This window comes from Poromitra crassiceps (genome assembly GCF_964638095.1).
Source record: "Poromitra crassiceps genome assembly, chromosome: 9".
In the NCBI taxonomy this organism is placed as follows: domain Eukaryota; kingdom Metazoa; phylum Chordata; class Actinopteri; order Beryciformes; family Melamphaidae; genus Poromitra; species Poromitra crassiceps.
Window position 1 is genome coordinate 16,802,800 of NC_139630.1, and position 19,521 is coordinate 16,822,320.

The following is a 19,521-nucleotide window of genomic DNA, read 5'->3' on the forward strand; positions in this document are numbered from 1 at the left end:
ACACACACACACACACACACACACACACACACACACACACACACACACACACACACACACACACACACACACACAGCAGAAACCTTCACTGTCCGTTTTTTCTAGGTCAGTTTGCAATGTGCAACTGCAATCTGTGTCCATCCATGCAAAATAACATAATATGATAGAATTAATTAATTAAGCAGCTTTTTTGTCACATGGATTCTTCATTTTGTTGTCTTTGAAAATTGAGTAAAAAAACAAACAAACTCCGATTTGACCACAGTGCTGGTTTATCTCATTTAAGGCCAGCAGGTGGCAGTAGCGCTCCACATTCTCGGGAGGTTATGCAATACACCTTCCACAAATAAAAACAACCACTCACTGGAGTTATTTCATCTGCATAATTGCATTTTTAAGGCAGAGAGCAGATCAGCCTATTTACACATTGTGTCATTATGCCTGACAGATTCCTCTTCTCTTCTATTGCCTCACTTAAGCAGAAAATTAAAAAATAGTTTTAAAGCAAAAATAAATAATAAATAAATATAATTTTAACAGAAACTGCTACTAATGACCACCATGGATTTGGAGAATTTTTTTTTTTTTTTTTTTTGGGTGGGCTGAGACTATTTTTGGGTGGGCTAAAGCCCTGTAACGCCGCATTATGTAATAACTGCACATTATGTAATAAAATGCCAAAATGTAATAACATCTCACTTTCAATATGTAATAACGGCGCATTATGTAATAAAATGCGCAATATGTAATAAATCGCCTCAACGCAATATGTAATAGCGTTTGACGCATTTTGTAATAAATGTATTACATATTGCGCAGATTATTACATATTGCGGCGGTTGCATTTTTTCTGGTTGGAAATGTAATAAGTGGCCGCATTATGTAACAAAATTAGAAAATGCACTGACTTTGTCATGGGGGGGGGAAGTAGGCTAATAAACATATTATGTGTCAAAACCTGTCAAGCAACTATATATCTATAGTTGTTATTTTAGGCTACTTTATTTGATGTTATGGTAATTATTTTACTTATTGACTGTTCTACGTTAAGGAGATACTGTGTGATACGTGTTATGTTATGCTATTGTGTTATGTGGATATTTCATGAGTGCGAGCTTGTCCCAATTTCCCCCCGCGGTGCATCAGTCCGCACCCGACTTGCATTTCAGTTCTGGCATTTAGGCCTACAAGTGATAGAAGCGTGGTTGACATAGCTGCATTTACTGCCTCAATCCTACAGGGCCATTTAAACATAGGAAATCCATTAAGAGTTGAGGATTGCAGAGACGTTTATGAATTGTCTGATATTACGCACGTACAGTTTTTTTGGCTGCACAATTCTATTCGGCCGCTCCGATTTATTTCACAGCAGTAAAAATTGTGTACATTTTACAGTAAAATGCATCACTCTGGTGCACTTTGAGAGCAAAAGTAAGAGGCTAGATCTATGAAGAACTTTGTGATTTTGAAACAATTGAAAAAGAAGCAGTTTACATAGTTATCTAGCACATGCACAAATTAGACCAGTAGGCCTATTCATGGGAAATACACTGGTGTATTGTGTAGTAGCAGGAACATATAAGGGACAACTTCTCTCTTTAACATCACCAACAGGTGGATAATTTATTTACACAAAACAAAAACATTACAGTAGTGATTTATTACCTCAGTAAACACTTTTCTTGAGTTTAGGGTGTCGCTCACCAGTTTCAAGTATTCAATGGCCACATGACCATATTAACTGCTAATTTAATATTAAATGCTGACAAAATAATTTAATAAATCATGTTAATACTAAAAGGCAATTTTAATGATTAAAATTGTAATCTAGAGATAAATATGACCATAATTGGCCATGGCCCTGCACTTTACAAAACACGGACTTTGCACATAGACTAACTTATTGTTTTAAATTGTATTGTTTTTATCTGTTTTTATTTATCTCCTATTATTTTCTGTCTGCTCTGTATTTTTAACCCCTGCTGCTGTTGCTGTTTTTAGACGCCTGAATCTCCCCTCAGGGATAAATAAAGGTTTCAATTCAATTAATTGTGTTAATTTAAACCAGGTTATCAAAGTTTTGATTTAGGGAGTAGGCTAATGACTAGATAACAATGATCCATCGCCAATCATGTTAAAAATTGACCTTTTTTTCAATGGAGTTTGGTGTACAAACGTTACTGACGGTAAAAAAGCAGCAAGCAGATGCCGCCTCTCGTTCATCACCTCTGGGGCCGCTTCAGTTGCGGGCGGCTGGGTCCTGAAAACCACGGCACGTTGTGGTGCCGCAAATGCTCTGTTATCGAGTTTCTTGCCAGTATTATTATTTTTTTATACATTATTATACATTTTCGGGGACAGCTCCAGCCGGGGACAGAGCAGCTCTCTCTCTCTCTCTCTCTCAAAATTCCGGCCTTATAGAATATTTACAAACCCAGTCAAAATGTAGCTATTGAAAAATGATCAATTTAATCATTTTTTACATACATAAAATATTTATAGCAAACTAATTTTTAATTTTAAAATATTTTTTGTTGACGTTTATTTCAAAATAATTATCTATGCACTGCTGTCTGTGCTTACAGTGCAAAGTTAGTGAGGAGAGCCTCACCACTTGTTAATTAATTAATTAATTCGGTTCAGGTTTGAATTTACGTTCAGAAATAACATTTAAACAGCAATAAAACAAACAAAAACAAAGGCTATGATGCAATCATCCAAGAAATGTGTTTTATCGATATAGCCTGACCTCTTCTTCTCATGAGTAGCAGCAAGAGCTTGATGCTTTTCTGATTGTAGTCTTTCTGGCCTCGGCAGACAGACGGCACCGAAAACATAACCACATCATTTCCGTGTATGCAAGTGCTGCGCTTTGCGCTTTTGCGCAGTAAAACGCCAAACCAGGAGGGGCGCTGCTTTATCACCACCGGTAAGAATATTTTAGTGGTACCGTCATCTGTCATCTGTCATCATCTTGTCGATCAGTGTCACGATTTCCCCTAATTCCCCCACGCCACGCACGCCACACTGCCTGGCAAAGACAACATCTTGAAAGGTATGTGAATAAAATGTTGTTTATCTGCAAAGCAGGATTTAGATTTAGAGATTTGTTTTTCGATTTAGCTTCCCAACATGTGTGAAATTTAAATGAAAAATGTTCATCAATGACAACACTAGGCTTCATCCTCGAAAGTTTCAAAACTAAACAAGTTTTCCTGCTGACTTTTTTTTAATGTTTTCCTTCATAGAAAACCTTTGGTTGCAGTGTCTATCACTGGTCACTTGATAAAAGGCAACATGTTGAAAGGTATGTGAATAAAATGTTAAAAGTTTTTTTTTTATTATGAGAGTTTACTATACCAATGACTAACTAATATGAAGTTTAAAAATAAACAAACCTTTACTGCAGCAATGTAGGCTATAAGAATAGTTAACAGATTTTGCACATTTCCATCTTTCTTTCTTTCTTTCTTTCTTTCTTTCTTTCTTTCTTTCTTTCTTTCTTTCTTTCTTTCTTTCTTTCTTTCTTTCTTTCTTTCTTTCTTTCTTCATTTATTTATTAACTTATGAGCAAACTAAGGTTTTTTTTAAGCATTTTAGATACAATTAGCAATATACAAGGCATATTCAATTAAATGTACCACTTTTTTCTACAGGTCTGCAACTAACCATTATTGTGACCTGGAGCCTTTGGGTCTTATGTATGGGAGTTGGACAACACCAAACAATGTGTGAGGATGTCTACAAGATCATAGTTGAGAAACTAAAGGGAGAGTTCAATGTTCCTGTAGCCGAACGTACGAGAACGCAACAAAATGCTCTTGTGAGGCTGTGGCGGAATAGAGATCTGTATTCTCTAAGCCAGGATGAACAGACATTATTGTGTGCCGGGAAACCAGTCGTTTTGATGTCTAGAATTGATGCCATGGTAGACAAAGGCCTGAATGCTACCAAGGGATCAGGTGCAAGGAAGCTGAATAAGCGACTAAATGAGCAGTACTCTGGAATTAGTGAAAAAAAGATTCAAAAAACCCTGGACAGGTCCGAACGCTACCAACTCCACAAGGCGAATTTTGGAAATAAACCCATTCCAAGGCCCATTATGGCAAAAGAAGTGCAGGGCCGGCATCAGATTGACCTCCTTGATATGGGGAAATGGAAAATTAGACATGGCCGTTTCACATATCGATACATACTCACTGTTCTTGATGTTTTTAGTCGGTACACGTGGCTGAGACCATTAAAGGGTAAAGACAGCTCAGAGATTGCAAAACATCTTGGTGATATCTACTCTGAACATGGCCCACCTCAAGTTTTGCAACATGATCAAGGAAGAGAATTTAAAGGAGCAGTTCGCAGGCTGATGGAATCATTGCAAGTCCGAATAATTGAGAGTTCACCATACCATCCCCAAAGCCAAGGAAAGGTTGAAAGGTCCCACAGAGTCCTAAGGAAAAAGATCATGTATGATCTTGTGAATTGTCAGCAGAGCGGAGTTAACTGGGTTAAGCATTTACCAGCTTATTCCAGAGTGCTAAATGAGGATCGCAAGGAATCTTTAAAGTGGATGTCTCCATTTGAAGTATACTATGGGAGAAAATGTAATAGGGTAATAAATCCCTTGACAGATTCTCCATCCAATGTCCGTAAAGAATTTGTGAACAAGCCACAAACCATTTTACCCTCCCTGAAACAGCGACGTGAGTTTGAAGAGAAACGACGCAGACTGAGGAAAAGGGCACAGAAAGCCAGTGAGCACTGTAGTAAGCTGATGATACGGCGTGCATCTAAACACAATCCACCATCTGTGTATCATGTTAATGATGCTGTCTTGGTCAAGGTGAAAGATGGTGCCCATCGTGTTTCAAAAAGGTATCGGGTATTGTGTGGTAGAATCCTGAAACGGAATGTAAAGCTTTCAAAATACAAAGTTCAGTTTCAAATTCCTGGAGACCCCAACATGCAAGAAAAATGGTTCTTTGTGTCTGATGTGACAAGTACAACACGGCAGCAAGAGAAAATGCGTTCTAAATCTTCAAGTACAACACGACAGCATAGTCCAGTTCACTATGTCAAAAACAATAGGTTCGTTCAAATTTTCGGGGGATTAGGAAAACTATATATTTTTGGAAACTTCAGAAAATAACAAATCAGAAAATCCATGATTCCATTTGCACAGAAGCCAATATGGCGTCCATCCTCCATTTTGAAAAATGGTGACCTTTGAATACTCGTTTTTCAATATCTCGACTTGTAGATTACATAGGATCATGATTCCAGTGGCTAAATCTACATTTTTAGGGTCAAGAAAACCAATGGTACTAATTATAAATCAGTACAAATGATCAATGGCACAGATTTGGGTCATCATCCTTGATTTCAGGAAAAAATAAACATTTTCATATTTGATTTTCCGCTATTTTGACTTCTATATTACATAGGATCATGATTCCAGAGGCTAAATCTACATTTTTAGGGTCAGGCAATCCAATGGTGCTAATTAGAAATCAGGGTGCTTATTAGAAATCAGTACAACTGATCAATACCACAGATTTAGGTCACTTTTTAATATGAAAAACTGAGACAGAGACAGATGATTCCTCTCATTGACAAAAGATTGGGTCATTTATTTGAAAGCTGTAGACCAGTGTACACATCTCCATATATTTGAAAGTATAAGATATATTCCATTCTATTGAAGAACATCCAAATTGGTAGCTACAAATACAACATTAAACTGAATCTGAATCTGAATATTCAAACTACCAAGTAAAACTGGTTATCATTGCTGTCGAAGGAAACCTTAAAACATTTTTTTTTTCAGAAAATGGAACAAAAAAAATTATCTGGTCAAATGGATCCAATTACCAGTATGTAATTATTTAGTCATAAGCTCTTGTTAATACTTTGTGGGTTCACTATTTATAAAACCCACAGACAGACCTTACCACTTTCACTGATTTGACTCCAGTCTATACATCTCCATCATCATCCATCATCATACTGTCACTACTGTTGCTGGTTTCTTTGTCAACTTCTGGACAAGAACCATGCCATCCACTATATACTGCCATGCATTGACAAGGCAAAGTTGATCCACCTTCTAAAAAAGCTGTCAAAAAAAGAAACAGCAGATCAGGATGAATCACAAGCTACAGCTGAAGCTCCAACTGACTCCGAAACTCTGGGCTCCAATCAAGATGATAATCCTAGACACAAAATTGCACTAGTGGATGGCATGGTTCTTGTCCAGAAGTTGACAAAGAAACCAGCAACAGTAGTGACAGTAAGACACCTAAGTGAATGGTTCTACGGCAGACTGATGTCTCTAACCAGAAATTATGATGAGGTGATTCTGGTATTTGATACCTACAAGGCAGATTATTTGAAGCACGTCACAAGGGAGAAGAGAAGACAAGGAAAGGATCCAATCCAATACCAAATCAGAGATGGCACAAACATCAAGAACATTCCAATGAGTCGATTACTTTCTCATGAACAAACAAAGGCTGATCTGACAGAGTATCTGGCATCAAAGACCATTGAGTACAGCAAAGACTCCCCCACGCTTGTCATTGCTTCTGCTGCAGGACACACAAAGAGTAACAGTCAATTGCACTTTGAAAGCAATAACCATGAAGAAGCAGACACTTTGTTGATCCATCATGCAGTTCTGGCTTCAGGTCGCAACCCCTCTGATACACAGCTCATGCTCTTCTCTCCAGACACAGATGTGCTCCTGCTGGTTGTTGCAAACTATGAAATCCTGCTGAAAAATACTTGTGTTTCAATGGCATCTGGGATTTTGGAAGTGGCACTAATATGGAAAGCTCTGGGTGCAGATCGAGCCAAAGCTTTCCCGGCATTTCATGCCTTTACAGGAGCAGACAACACTGGAAGATTTTCGAGGATAGGCAAATCTACCTGGTGGAACAGCTACCTCAAAGCTGGTGATGATGTCCTCGATGCTTTCTCAAACCAGTGAAGTGACAGAGGATCTGCTCTCTACATTAGCTAGGTTTGTATGCACGGTATACTTACCGAAGGGGATCAAAATTGAAAACATCCCTGAGCTGAGATGGCATCTTTTCTGCAAACACATGGCAGAAGGGGACAAACTTCCACCCACACTTGGTGCTCTCAAGCAGCATGTCCTAAGAGCCCATATCCAGGCCAGAGTGTGGAGTCAGGCACACATTGCTCAGCAGGAGTTCCTTGACCCACTAAACAATGGCTACTACAAGGATGAGGATGGCCAGCTTAAGCCAGTTACAACTGAGTCCCTCCCAGCACCAGAGGCAAGCATTGAGATGGTCAGATGTCATTGTAAAGCAGACTGCTTCACATAGGTGTTCATGCAGATCAGTAGAGCTACCCTGCACGGAGCTTTGTCAGTGTAGTGCTGACTGCCAGAATGACGAAGACTGTCAAGATATTACATTTGCTAGTGACAGCGATGACGATAGTGAGGATGATGGAGATGTATAGACTGGAGTCAAATCAGTGAAAGTGGTATGGTCTGTCTGTGGGTTTTATAAATAGTGAACCCACAAAGTATTAACAAGAGCTTATGGCTAAATAATTACATACTGGTAATTGGATCCATTTGACCAGATTTTTTTTTGTTCCATTTTCTGAAAAATAAATGTTTTAAGGTTTCCATCGACAGCAATGATAACCAGTTTTACTTGGTAGTTTGAATATTCGGATTCAGATTCAGTTTAATGTTGTATTTGTAGCTACCAATTTGGATGTTTTTCAATAGAATGGAATATATCTTATACTTTCAAATATATGGACAGCTTTCAAATAAATGACCCAATCTTTTGTCAATGAGAGGAATCATCTGTCTCTCTCAGTTTTTCATATTAAAAAGTGACCTAAATCTGTGGTATTGATCAGTTGTACTGATTTCTAATAAGCACCCTGATTTCTAATTAGCACCATTGGATTGCCTGACCCTAAAAATGTAGATTTAGCCTCTGGAATCATGATCCTATGTAATATAGAAGTCAAAATAGCGGAAAATCGAATATGAAAATGTTTATTTTTTCCTGAAATCAAGGATGATGACCCAAATCTGTGCCATTGATCATTTGTACTGATTTATAATTAGTACCATTGGTTTTCTTGACCCTACAAATGTAGATTTAGCCACTGGAATCATGATCCTATGTAATCTACAAGTCGAGATATTAAAAAACGAGTATTCAAAGGTTGCCATTTTTCAAAATGGAGGATGGACGCCATATTGGCTTCTGTTCAAATGGAATCATGGATTTTCTGATTTGTTATTTTCTGAAGTTTCCAAAAATGTATAGTTTTCCTAATCCCCCGAAAATTTGAACGAAATTACACAAGGAACTGGACTAGCAGGAGGAAATACGTTCTAAATCTTCGAGGTCTGTGCAACCGCATCCACTTCTGTTTGAGTACAAACATACAGACAGACTGGAGGACTTTGAATCTTTGGAGCTGCCTGTACGGCTTGACCCACCACCAGATGGAAATTGCCAGTTCACTGCCATGGCTGATCAGCTGGCCACACTACAAATATTCAGATCAGCAGCAACTATAAGGGATGAAATTGTTCGAGATCTCAGGTCTAACCCATTTACTGGAAATGGGACACCTTTGGCACACTATGTTGATGGGAATGCCTGGGATGCATACTTGGATAGTATGTCAAGATGTGGGACCTATGGCGATCACATAACACTACAAAGGGCTACTGAGATGTTCAATGTTCAATTTCTCGTTGTCTCCACACTGGGACCTGATGCCTCCCATATTCTATCTCCATCTAATTCATACAATGAGAGTTTGCCGTTGTTGTTGCTTGGACACATTGCTGAGGGACACGGAGAACATTACTTAAGTCTGCAGGCGTCAGCTGAGTCAGTCTCTTTTTTCCTTGAAAACATCCAGGAAACTGAGGAAGAAAGATATGAGAGTGACTCAAACCAATATGAACATGAGGAACCCACACTGGACAAAACCATACCAGAACCCACACTGGACAAAACCATACCAGAACCCACACTGGACAAAACCATACCAGAACCCACACCAGAACCCACACTGGACAAAACCATACCAGAACCCACACTGGACAAAACCATACCAGATGGAAAATGTGACATGCCCTCCCTGCCTACAGAATTGCTGTCATTTATCGTGCATTTGACTCTTGGTGCAGACATGTCCATGCTTGGAGTGTTCAACCGAGTTTCTCCACTTTTTCAAGTACTTGCATCACTGTCCCATCCTCAAATCCACATCAGGGAATCTTTAGTTGAAAGCCTTCACTTGGATATTGACAATGACAGTGCCATTAGTATGAGGAGGCTCTACAACTCTGCTGGACGTGGAAGTGGTCTTGCAATGAGACTAAAGGAGCTATTCAGCAAAAACACAAAGTGGTTTACGGCCTGGCTCCTCCTTACATATGTGGGCTGTGGGAAATTTCAAATCAAGGACATGTTTTGGAAGAAATAGTGGCTATAGCGCCTCGGTAGTGCAGTGGTAGATTGCCTACCAACACGAGGGTTGCAGGTTCACACCTCGTGTTACGTCCAGTCTCTATACAGGCACCATTAAGCTGGATTAAGGGTATGTGTCCTGCTCGCTACAACAGTGTCTCCTCTGGTTAGAGGGGAACTGAGGGGAATATTGTGTTCCTCCACACGAGCTATGTACACCTGGTGAGAATCCTCGCTGTCAGGTGAAAAGAAGTGGGTGGCAACAGAGGAAGCATGTGCCAGTCTACAACTCTCCCCAGATCGACTGAGGGGGGAATGACTGTGACAAAATTGGCAGGGGTAATTGGCAAAGTACAATAGGGGAGAAAAGGTGTGTGTGTGGGTAGGTGTGTGTGTCGGTGGGTGGGTGGGTCGTTGGGGGGGGGGGGGTCACTATTCCAATCAATGTGCAATTTCAAGGCAGTGAGAGTTTTTTTAAGTTGAGTTTAGTATCAATCAAATGGGCTGCCTGATTTTGCCTGGTGTTTATATTTTCCTGTCTTTGCCTGAGGAAAACTCTTGTGAAAGGGTTGTGGTTTAATGTTAGAGCAATATGCAACTTCTTTATTGCATTGTTACTAGGCATTAACTTAACTTGACATAACTCCTATAACCCTACATCCTGTTTGGTCAAGCTCTGTTTGCATACATATTAGGTTAGATATGTTTTCATTGAAAGTCAATGGGCATAACCTGCTTTAAAAAAAACTAAACACAATTCTCATGTGTTTTGCACTGTATTTCCTTGGTTAAAGCAACTCCAATTGTTGGCAGGTTAGATGTTATAGTTTCCAGATATTGTTAGGCTAGTGTTTCTAACAAGCAGGGATACATGGTAGGCCTACTGTTGTTTTTTCCACAATATCCGATGTGCAGATATTTTCCAAACTCTTGTTGGAGAGGAAATATTTTTTCTATCATACTTACGTGGGGCCGAAACCTTGTATCTCCAAAGAAGGAATTTTTCACAAGGAAGAAAAAACATTGACATTTTAACATAGTGTAATAGTAATAACAACATTAACAACCAGTAATATAACATATTTTGCTGGTCCAAACTACCTGAAACTTTCACAGGTTATTTTTGGGTATCCACTAAATACATTTATGAAATAAAAAGAAAATGGACAAATTTGGAGATACAAGGTTTCCGCCCGACAGCAGAGTCGTTTTTGTGAGTAAAAACTGTTTGTAAATCACTGCAAATCAGTGTAATGTTATAGGCGACATGTGTTTCTAACCAGCTATAGCCTGTTTTAAGTTAATTATATTTTCTGTATAAAATTTTCAAAATCGTGACTAATTCTCGATTAATTAATTAATGGCAGAGCTGTGTGTGTGTGTGTGTGTGTGTGTGTGTGTGTGTGTGTGTGTGTGTGTGTGTGTGTGTGTGTGTGTGTGTGTCCTGACATATATACCACGAACAGAGTGCTACACTGCAGATGTAGTATATATTTGGGCACCCCCAGATCATGGTTCATATGTTTTGAGAATATAAATATAGGAGCACAAGCAGCTAGGGGCGGAGCTACACTCAGCCCAGAGGTGGCGGGGCATTTTCAGTGGGCCCTTCTGAGTCTTTTAAAAGTCACAACTGTCAAATTGCTGAAATGTCCCCTGTCCTATCCATAAACACAATGTGTCAGGTATTGAGCCAAGTGATGCAGTAGGCTATGTCTAAGAAAGCGGACAGTGACGCTTTACAGACATGCTTCAGATGTTTCAGCACCGAGGACAGCGCAAGGCGCTCTATGCATCGATTGATGTACATTTCAGCACCTATGCCGATGGACCGCAACAGGCTGTCACAGACGATGGTCTGCCCATGTCACACACACCCTGTTGCAAAGCTCGATTAAAATATAAAAACAAATCTCTAAATCGAAATCCTGCTTTGATAAACATTTTATTCACATGCCTTTCAACATGTTGCCTTTGCCAGAGCCATTCGTTCAGGTGTCTCCTCATAGACGCATGGTCAATGGGTCAGCATGGCCGGTGCAAATCCTAACACTGATAGACAATGATGGCAGATGATGATGGTACCACTGAAATATTCTTACCGATGGTGTAAAGCAGCTACGTGGTTTCGCGTTTTACTGATTTTCATGAAAATTGGTGGAAGGGTGTGTATAGCATGATCCAAACGCATGAGAAACGCATAGCCTATTGAGGAGCGGCAGGAGCCCATTCTCCAATAGTTTTGATGAAGGATTTTAGTCTGAATATATCCTCTTGATCAGCCAAAGTCCATCTGCAACATCAAACAAAATAGTGTAGCGCGGGGAAAGGTGGAGTATTATGGGATAGCTAGTAGGGTGTATGTCTAACTGTATCTGTCTGTTATGTTGTTCTGTGCATGTGGGGTTTGGGGTTTTGGAGTGGCAAGTGAAGGGAGCATAGGGCCAGTGGGTGGAGACTAGGGGAGGAAGTGGAATGGTCGGGAGAGCTGTGTGAAGCTGGAAGAGAGTAGACGTGCTGGGGAGAGCTAGGCTAGGCTAGGAGAAGCTAGCGAGGTGTTGGCGTGCCTGCCTTCCTGTGTGCCTGTCCGTTCGTAAATAAAGAGTTTGATAAGCCAAAGGATCTGCCTCGGTGTGCGCCTCATTCCGCCACATTGGTGTCAGAAGTGGGATCGTTTTGGCTTAAAAAATCAGGCTCGACTTAGTGTTAGCAGTTAGCCGTTTCTAGCTAGCTGCCATGGACGACCACATGGGAATGGCTCGTGACGGAGCACGCCGGGAGTTGACGATAACTCCGGAGCACAGCTGGTGGTCTGCCAACTTGGGGAAGATGGAAGCCCATTTGTTGAAGGGGGTCAGACAGCTGTTGGAGGCTACGCCTGCCTGGGCAGAGAAGTTGATGCAGCTAATAAAAGAGGCCACTCTGCACGGTGAGCAGCGGCCGGAGCCAGCACGGACAGCTTGTTGGACTTGTGGGAGAGTGGGTCACTTAGCGAGAGGGTGCCACTACGGTTCCAGGAGAGGGACCAGACCCAGGGAGCAGAGGTTTTGGACGCGTCCAGGTGTCTGCTGGACGTGCGGGACATGTGGACACTTGGCCAGAGTGTGCCCCGACGCGTCCCGAGATCAAAGGACAGTGCGAACGGAGGGAGGTCCACCCGGAGGAAGGGTGAGGCTCTGTTGGACTTGTCGTTCACCTGAGCACTTGGCCAGAGAGTGCACTGAGACTTTGGGGAACGGAGGAGACACACAGCCTGGGGAGGAGGTGAGCCACCAGAGGGAAGAGCCGGTTATTCAGGTCGGGGCGATTGTGTTTCCTGAGGTACCAGCGGTGCAAATGTCGGAAGAGCCGGCCCAGTCCAACTGCTCCACAACCCCCGCTGGTGCTGTGCGGAGGCCCGGGGTGGAGAGTGAGATGGCGTCCATTTGTGTTCCCACCGCTGACCTGAGCACGCCGCCCCCTGGTGGAGGGCGAAAGGACAAGCGTCTACAGGTGGAGGATGAGAACGTGACTATGGGGGATGTCGATGTGGAGGAGTGGATACGCAGACAGGCGGAGGACACTAGCGTTGGACCGGTGCGCAAGTGGGTGGCGTTCGGACGCCGGCCTTCCGTGGAGGAGGTTGGCATGTGTTCAAGTACCACGAAGGGACTGTGGGAGTTGTTTCCGGACCTGAGGGTGTGGGGGTCGGGGATTCTGGGGTTGGAAGGGCGCGGGAATGGAGGCAGCGTCGTGGTTGTGCCCAGCTGCCTGCGGGGGTTGGCGCTACGGGGGGCGCACAGGGGCCGCAGCGGTCAGGGGCATCGCGGGCCTGAAGAGACACTCAGCCGCCTTTGTCGACATTTCTACTGGGTGCAGATGGAGGAAGAGGTAGAGGACTACTGCCTTTGCTGTGTTGAGTGTGGTGCGGGGAAGGGGAAATGTTTGGTTTAAAATGTAAAATGTTGAATGGCTTATAGTGTTGATGTAGGGTTGTTTTGGGGTGTCATTTGGGGGCAAATGGTTTAAAAAGGGGGCCAGTGTAGCGCGGGGAAAGGTGGAGTATTATGGGATAGCTAGTAGGGTGTATGTCTAACTGTATCTGTCTGTTATGTTGTTCTGTGCATGTGGGGTTTGGGGTTTTGGAGTGGCAAGTGAAGGGAGCATAGGGCCAGTGGGTGGAGACTAGGGGAGGAAGTGGAAATGGTCGGGAGAGCTGTGTGAAGCTGGAAGAGAGTAGACGTGCTGGGGAGAGCTAGGCTAGGCTAGGAGAAGCTAGCGAGGTGTTGGCGTGCCTGCCTTCCTGTGTGCCTGTCCGTTCGTAAATAAAGAGTTTGATAAGCCAAAGGATCTGCCTCGGTGTGCGCCTCATTCCGCCACATTAAATGTGGAATGAGGCGCACACCGAGGCAGATCCTTTGGCTTATCAAACTCTTTATTATTAGCGAGCGAACAGACACACATAAAGGCAGGCACGCCAACACCTCGCTAGCTTCTCCTACCTAGCCTAGCTCTCCCCAGCACGTCAGCTCTCTTCTTGCTTCACACAGCTCTCCCGACCATTCCCACTTCCTCCCCTAGTCTCCACCCACTGGCCCTATGCTCCCTTCACTTGCCACTCCAAAACCCCAAACCCCACATGCACAGAACAACATAACAGACAGATACAGTTGCCTGCCTTTATGTGTGTCTGTTCGCTCGCTAATAATAAAGAGTTTGATAAGCCAAAGGATCTGCCTCGGTGTGCGCCTCATTCCGCCACATTGGTGTCAGAAGTGGGATCGTTTTGGCTTAAAAAATCAGGCTCGACTTAGTGTTAGCAGTTAGCCGTTTCTAGCTAGCTGCCATGGACGACCACATGGGAATGGCTCGTGACGGAGCACGCCGGGAGTTGACGATAACTCCGGAGCACAGCTGGTGGTCTGCCAACTTGGGGAAGATGGAAGCCCGTTTGTTGAAGGGGGTCAGACAGCTGTTGGAGGCTACGCCTGCCTGGGCAGAGAAGTTGATGCAGCTAATAAAAGAGGCCACTCTGCACGGTGAGCAGCGGCCGGAGCCAGCACGGACAGCTTGTTGGACTTGTGGGAGAGTGGGGCACTTAGCGAGAGGGTGCCACTACGGTTCCAGGAGAGGGACCAGACCCAGGGAGCAGAGGTTTTGGGCGCGTCCAGGTGTCTGCTGGACGTGTGGGACATGTGGACACTTGGCCAGAGTGTGCCCCGACGCGTCCCGAGATCAAAGGACAGTGCGAACGGAGGGAGGTCCACCTGGAGGAAAGGTGAGACTCTGCTGGACTTGCCGGTCACCGGAGCACTTGGCCAGGGACTGCACTGAGAGTGTGGAGGCCGGAGGTGAGACACAGGCTGGAGAGAGTGTGAGCCGCAGGGGAGAAGAGAACGTTGTGACGGATAGGAGAACAGTGCTGCAGGGGAACAACCAGAGGGAAGAGCCGGTTCTTCAGGTCGGGGCGATTGTGTTTCCTGAGGTACCAGCGGTGCAAATGTCGGAAGAGCCGGCCCAGTCAAACTGCTCCACACCCCCCGCTGGTGCTGTGCGGAGGTCCGGGGTGGAGAGTGAGATGGCATCTTCTTGTGTTCCCACCATTGACCTGAGCACGCCGCCCCCTGGGGGAGGGGGACGGGAGGACGAGCGAGTGCAAGGGGTGGAGGAAGATGAGGGGGACTATTCAGACTGTTCAGATGTGGACCTGGAGGACGATGACATCACCATCATGGATGTCGACGGGGGTGAGTGGAAACACAGACAGATGGAGGATGCGGATATCGGTCCGGTGTATGCGTGGGTGGCGGCCGGACGCCGACCCCCTGTGGAGGAGATTCACCGGTGTTCCGGTGCCACGAAGGGACTGTGGCATGTGTTTGAGGACCTGCGTCTGTGTGAAGATGGGATTTTGGAGAAGAAAGGGGGGCAAACGAAAAGGGGGTTCCAGACGGTGGTGCCTAGCTACCTGCGGGGGTTAGTGTTACGATGGGCGCACAGGATCCGCAGCGGTCAGGGTCATCTGAGGGCTGAGAAGATGCTTCCCCATGTTCGTGCACTTTTCTATTGGAGCCAACACCAGGGAGACGTGGAGGACTACTGCCGTCGCTGTGTTGAGTGCGGTGCGGGGAAGGGGAAATGTTCGGTTTAAAATGAAAAATGTTGAATGGCTTATAGTGTTGATGTAGGGTTGTTTTGGGGTGTCATTTGGGGGCAAATGGTTTAAAAAGGGGGGGGGCAGTGTAGCGCGGGGTAAGGTGGAGTATTAGGGGATAGCTAGTAGGGTGTATGTCTAACTGTATCTGTCTGTTATGATGTTCTGTGCATGTGGGGTTTGGGGTTTTGGAGTGGCAAGTGAAGGGAGCATAGGGCCAGTGGGTGGAGACTAGGGGAGGAAGTGGGAATGGTCGGGAGAGCTGTGTGAAGCAAGAAGAGAGCTGACGTGCTGGGGAGAGCTAGGCTAGGTAGGAGAAGCTAGCGAGGTGTTGGCGTGCCTGCCTTTATGTGTGTCTGTTCGCTCGCTAATAATAAAGAGTTTGATAAGCCAAAGGATCTGCCTCGGTGTGCGCCTCATTCCACATTTAATGTGGCGGAATGAGGCGCACACCGAGGCAGATCCTTTGGCTTATCAAACTCTTTATTTACGAACGGACAGGCACACAGGAAGGCAGGCACGCCAACACCTCGCTAGCTTCTCCTAGCCTAGCCTAGCTCTCCCCAGCACGTCTACTCTCTTCCAGCTTCACACAGCTCTCCCGACCATTTCCACTTCCTCCCCTAGTCTCCACCCACTGGCCCTATGCTCCCTTCACTTGCCACTCCAAAACCCCAAACCCCACATGCACAGAACAACATAACAGACAGATACAGTTAGACATACACCCTACTAGCTATCCCCTAATACTCCACCTTTCCCCGCGCTACACTGCCCCCCCTTTTTAAACCATTTGCCCCCAAATGACACCCCAAAACAACCCTACATCAACACTATAAGCCATTCAACATTTTACATTTTAAACCAAACATTTCCCCTTCCCCGCACCACACTCAACACAGCAAAGGCAGTAGTCCTCTACCTCTTCCTCCATCTGCACCCAGTAGAAATGTCGACAAAGGCGGCTGAGTGTCTCTTCAGGCCCGCGATGCCCCTGACCGCTGCGGCCCCTGTGCGCCCCCCGTAGCGCCAACCCCCGCAGGCAGCTGGGCACAACCACGACGCTGCCTCCATTCCCGCACCCTTCCAACCCCAGAATCCCCGACCCCCACACCCTCAGGTCCGGAAACAACTCCCACAGTCCCTTCGTGGTACTTGAACACATGCCAACCTCCTCCACGGAAGGCCGGCGTCCGAACGCCACCCACTTGCGCACCGGTCCAACGCTAGTGTCCTCCGCCTGTCTGCGTATCCACTCCTCCACATCGACATCCCCCATAGTCACGTTCTCATCCTCCACCTGTAGACGCTTGTCCTTTCGCCCTCCACCAGGGGGCGGCGTGCTCAGGTCAGCGGTGGGAACACAAATGGACGCCATCTCACTCTCCACCCCGGGCCTCCGCACAGCACCAGCGGGGGTTGTGGAGCAGTTGGACTGGGCCGGCTCTTCCGACATTTGCACCGCTGGTACCTCAGGAAACACAATCGCCCCGACCTGAATAACCGGCTCTTCCCTCTGGTGGCTCACCTCCTCCCCAGGCTGTGTGTCTCCTCCGTTCCCCAAAGTCTCAGTGCACTCTCTGGCCAAGTGCTCAGGTGAACGACAAGTCCAACAGAGCCTCACCCTTCCTCCGGGTGGACCTCCCTCCGTTCGCACTGTCCTTTGATCTCGGGACGCGTCGGGGCACACTCTGGCCAAGTGTCCACATGTCCCGCACGTCCAGCAGACACCTGGACGCGTCCAAAACCTCTGCTCCCTGGGTCTGGTCCCTCTCCTGGAACCGTAGTGGCACCCTCTCGCTAAGTGACCCACTCTCCCACAAGTCCAACAAGCTGTCCGTGCTGGCTCCGGCCGCTGCTCACCGTGCAGAGTGGCCTCTTTTATTAGCTGCATCAACTTCTCTGCCCAGGCAGGCGTAGCCTCCAACAGCTGTCTGACCCCCTTCAACAAATGGGCTTCCATCTTCCCCAAGTTGGCAGACCACCAGCTGTGCTCCGGAGTTATCGTCAACTCCCGGCGTGCTCCGTCACGAGCCATTCCCATGTGGTCGTCCATGGCAGCTAGCTAGAAACGGCTAACTGCTAACACTAAGTCGAGCCTGATTTTTTAAGCCAAAACGATCCCACTTCTGACACCAATGTGGCGGAATGAGGCGCACACCGAGGCAGATCCTTTGGCTTATCAAACTCTTTATTATTAGCGAGCGAACAGACACACATAAAGGCAGGCACGCCAACACCTCGCTAGCTTCTCCTACCTAGCCTAGCTCTCCCCAGCACGTCAGCTCTCTTCTTGCTTCACACAGCTCTCCCGACCATTCCCACTTCCTCCCCTAGTCTCCACCCACTGGCCCTATGCTCCCTTCACTTGCCACTCCAAAACCCCAAACCCCACATGCACAGAACATCATAACAGACAGATACAGTTAGACATACACCCTACTAGCTATCCCCTAATACTCCACCTTACCCCGCGCTACAATATAATTAAAACTAATTTTAAATTAACAAAAAACCATAACATTTTGCTGGCTGGCAGCAGTTAAATGTCTAAATGCTTGCCGATTTAAATCAAATGTGCATATCTGCAATCCTCAATTCCTCAAAGTAGAGCGGGCGGGCGGGGGGAGCGTGGGGGCGGTGCGGAGACTGGAGAGGCCAAAAAAACTGTACGTGCGTAATATCAGACAATTCATAAACGTCTCTGCAATCCTCAACTCTTAATGGATTTCCTATGTTTAAATGGCCCTGTAATCTATGGATTGAGGCAGTAAATGCAGCTATGTCAACCACGCTTCTATCACTTGTAAATGCCAGAACTACAATGTAAGTCGGGTGCGGACTGATGCAGGGCCGGGGGGAAATTGGGACAAGATAGTTGCTCGCACTCATGAAATATCCACATAACACAATAGCATAACATAACACCGTATCACACAGTATCTCCTTAACGTAGAACAGTCAATAAGTAAAATAATTACCATAACATCAAATAAAGTAGCCTAAAATAACAACTATAGATATATAGTTGCTTGACAGGTTTTGACACATAATATGTTTATTAGCCTACTTCCCCCCCCCATGACAAAGTCAGTGCATTTTCTAATTTTGTTACATAATGCGGCCACTTATTACATTTCCAACCAGAAAAAATGCAACCGCCGCAATATGTAATAATCTGCGCAATATGTAATACATTTATTACAAAATGCGTCAAACGCTATTACATATTGCGTTGAGGCGATTTATTACATATTGCGCATTTTATTACATAATGCGCCGTTATTACATATTGAAAGTGAGATGTTATTACATTTTGGCATTTTATTACATAATGTGCAGTTATTACATAATGCGGCATTACAAGCCCACCCAAAAAAGGCCTAGAACCACCCCTGCTTGTCACAGAAAAATAACTCCACAAACTGAATAATATTAGTACAAAAGTTAAATTTGCTGTTACAATACTGTGAGTGCTGCCTTCAGGGACTGGATACAGTATTCAGTGGTGAAGGAAACCCTTCATTTCTCATCTCTGACAACGGATGTCAGTTGACCTCCCATGTCTTCACCAGCTTTCTGAGGGAGAGAGAGATAAAGCACCTGTGCTCCAGTGTTTACTATCCAAGAGCAAACGGAGCCATTGAGACATTCAACAGGGTCCTGAATAGGGATGTAACGATAACCGGTTTGAATGATAACCATGATACAATTCCTTACGATAACCGTACCGTTTCAAATTGTCATTATCATTAAAACGTGGTGTGCCATGATTACAGTGCTTTGAAAAACATGGTAAATACTGTCCATCATCAACCAAAGTTGGCAACAGTCTCCCAGATGCAAACGTGCAGCCTTTGAGAAATGATTTCAGTGAGTGTATCAATCCTTTTTGGGTCTGAGTTT

At 45.0% G+C, this 19,521-nt stretch overlaps 1 protein-coding gene across 1 annotated transcript in view; it reads left to right on the forward strand.

Moving 5' to 3' along the window:
• Positions 1-19,521, forward strand: part of LOC310782646 (NACHT, LRR and PYD domains-containing protein 12-like) — a 179,955-nt gene that overhangs the window by 64,511 nt on the left and 95,923 nt on the right. The window lies entirely within an intron of this gene.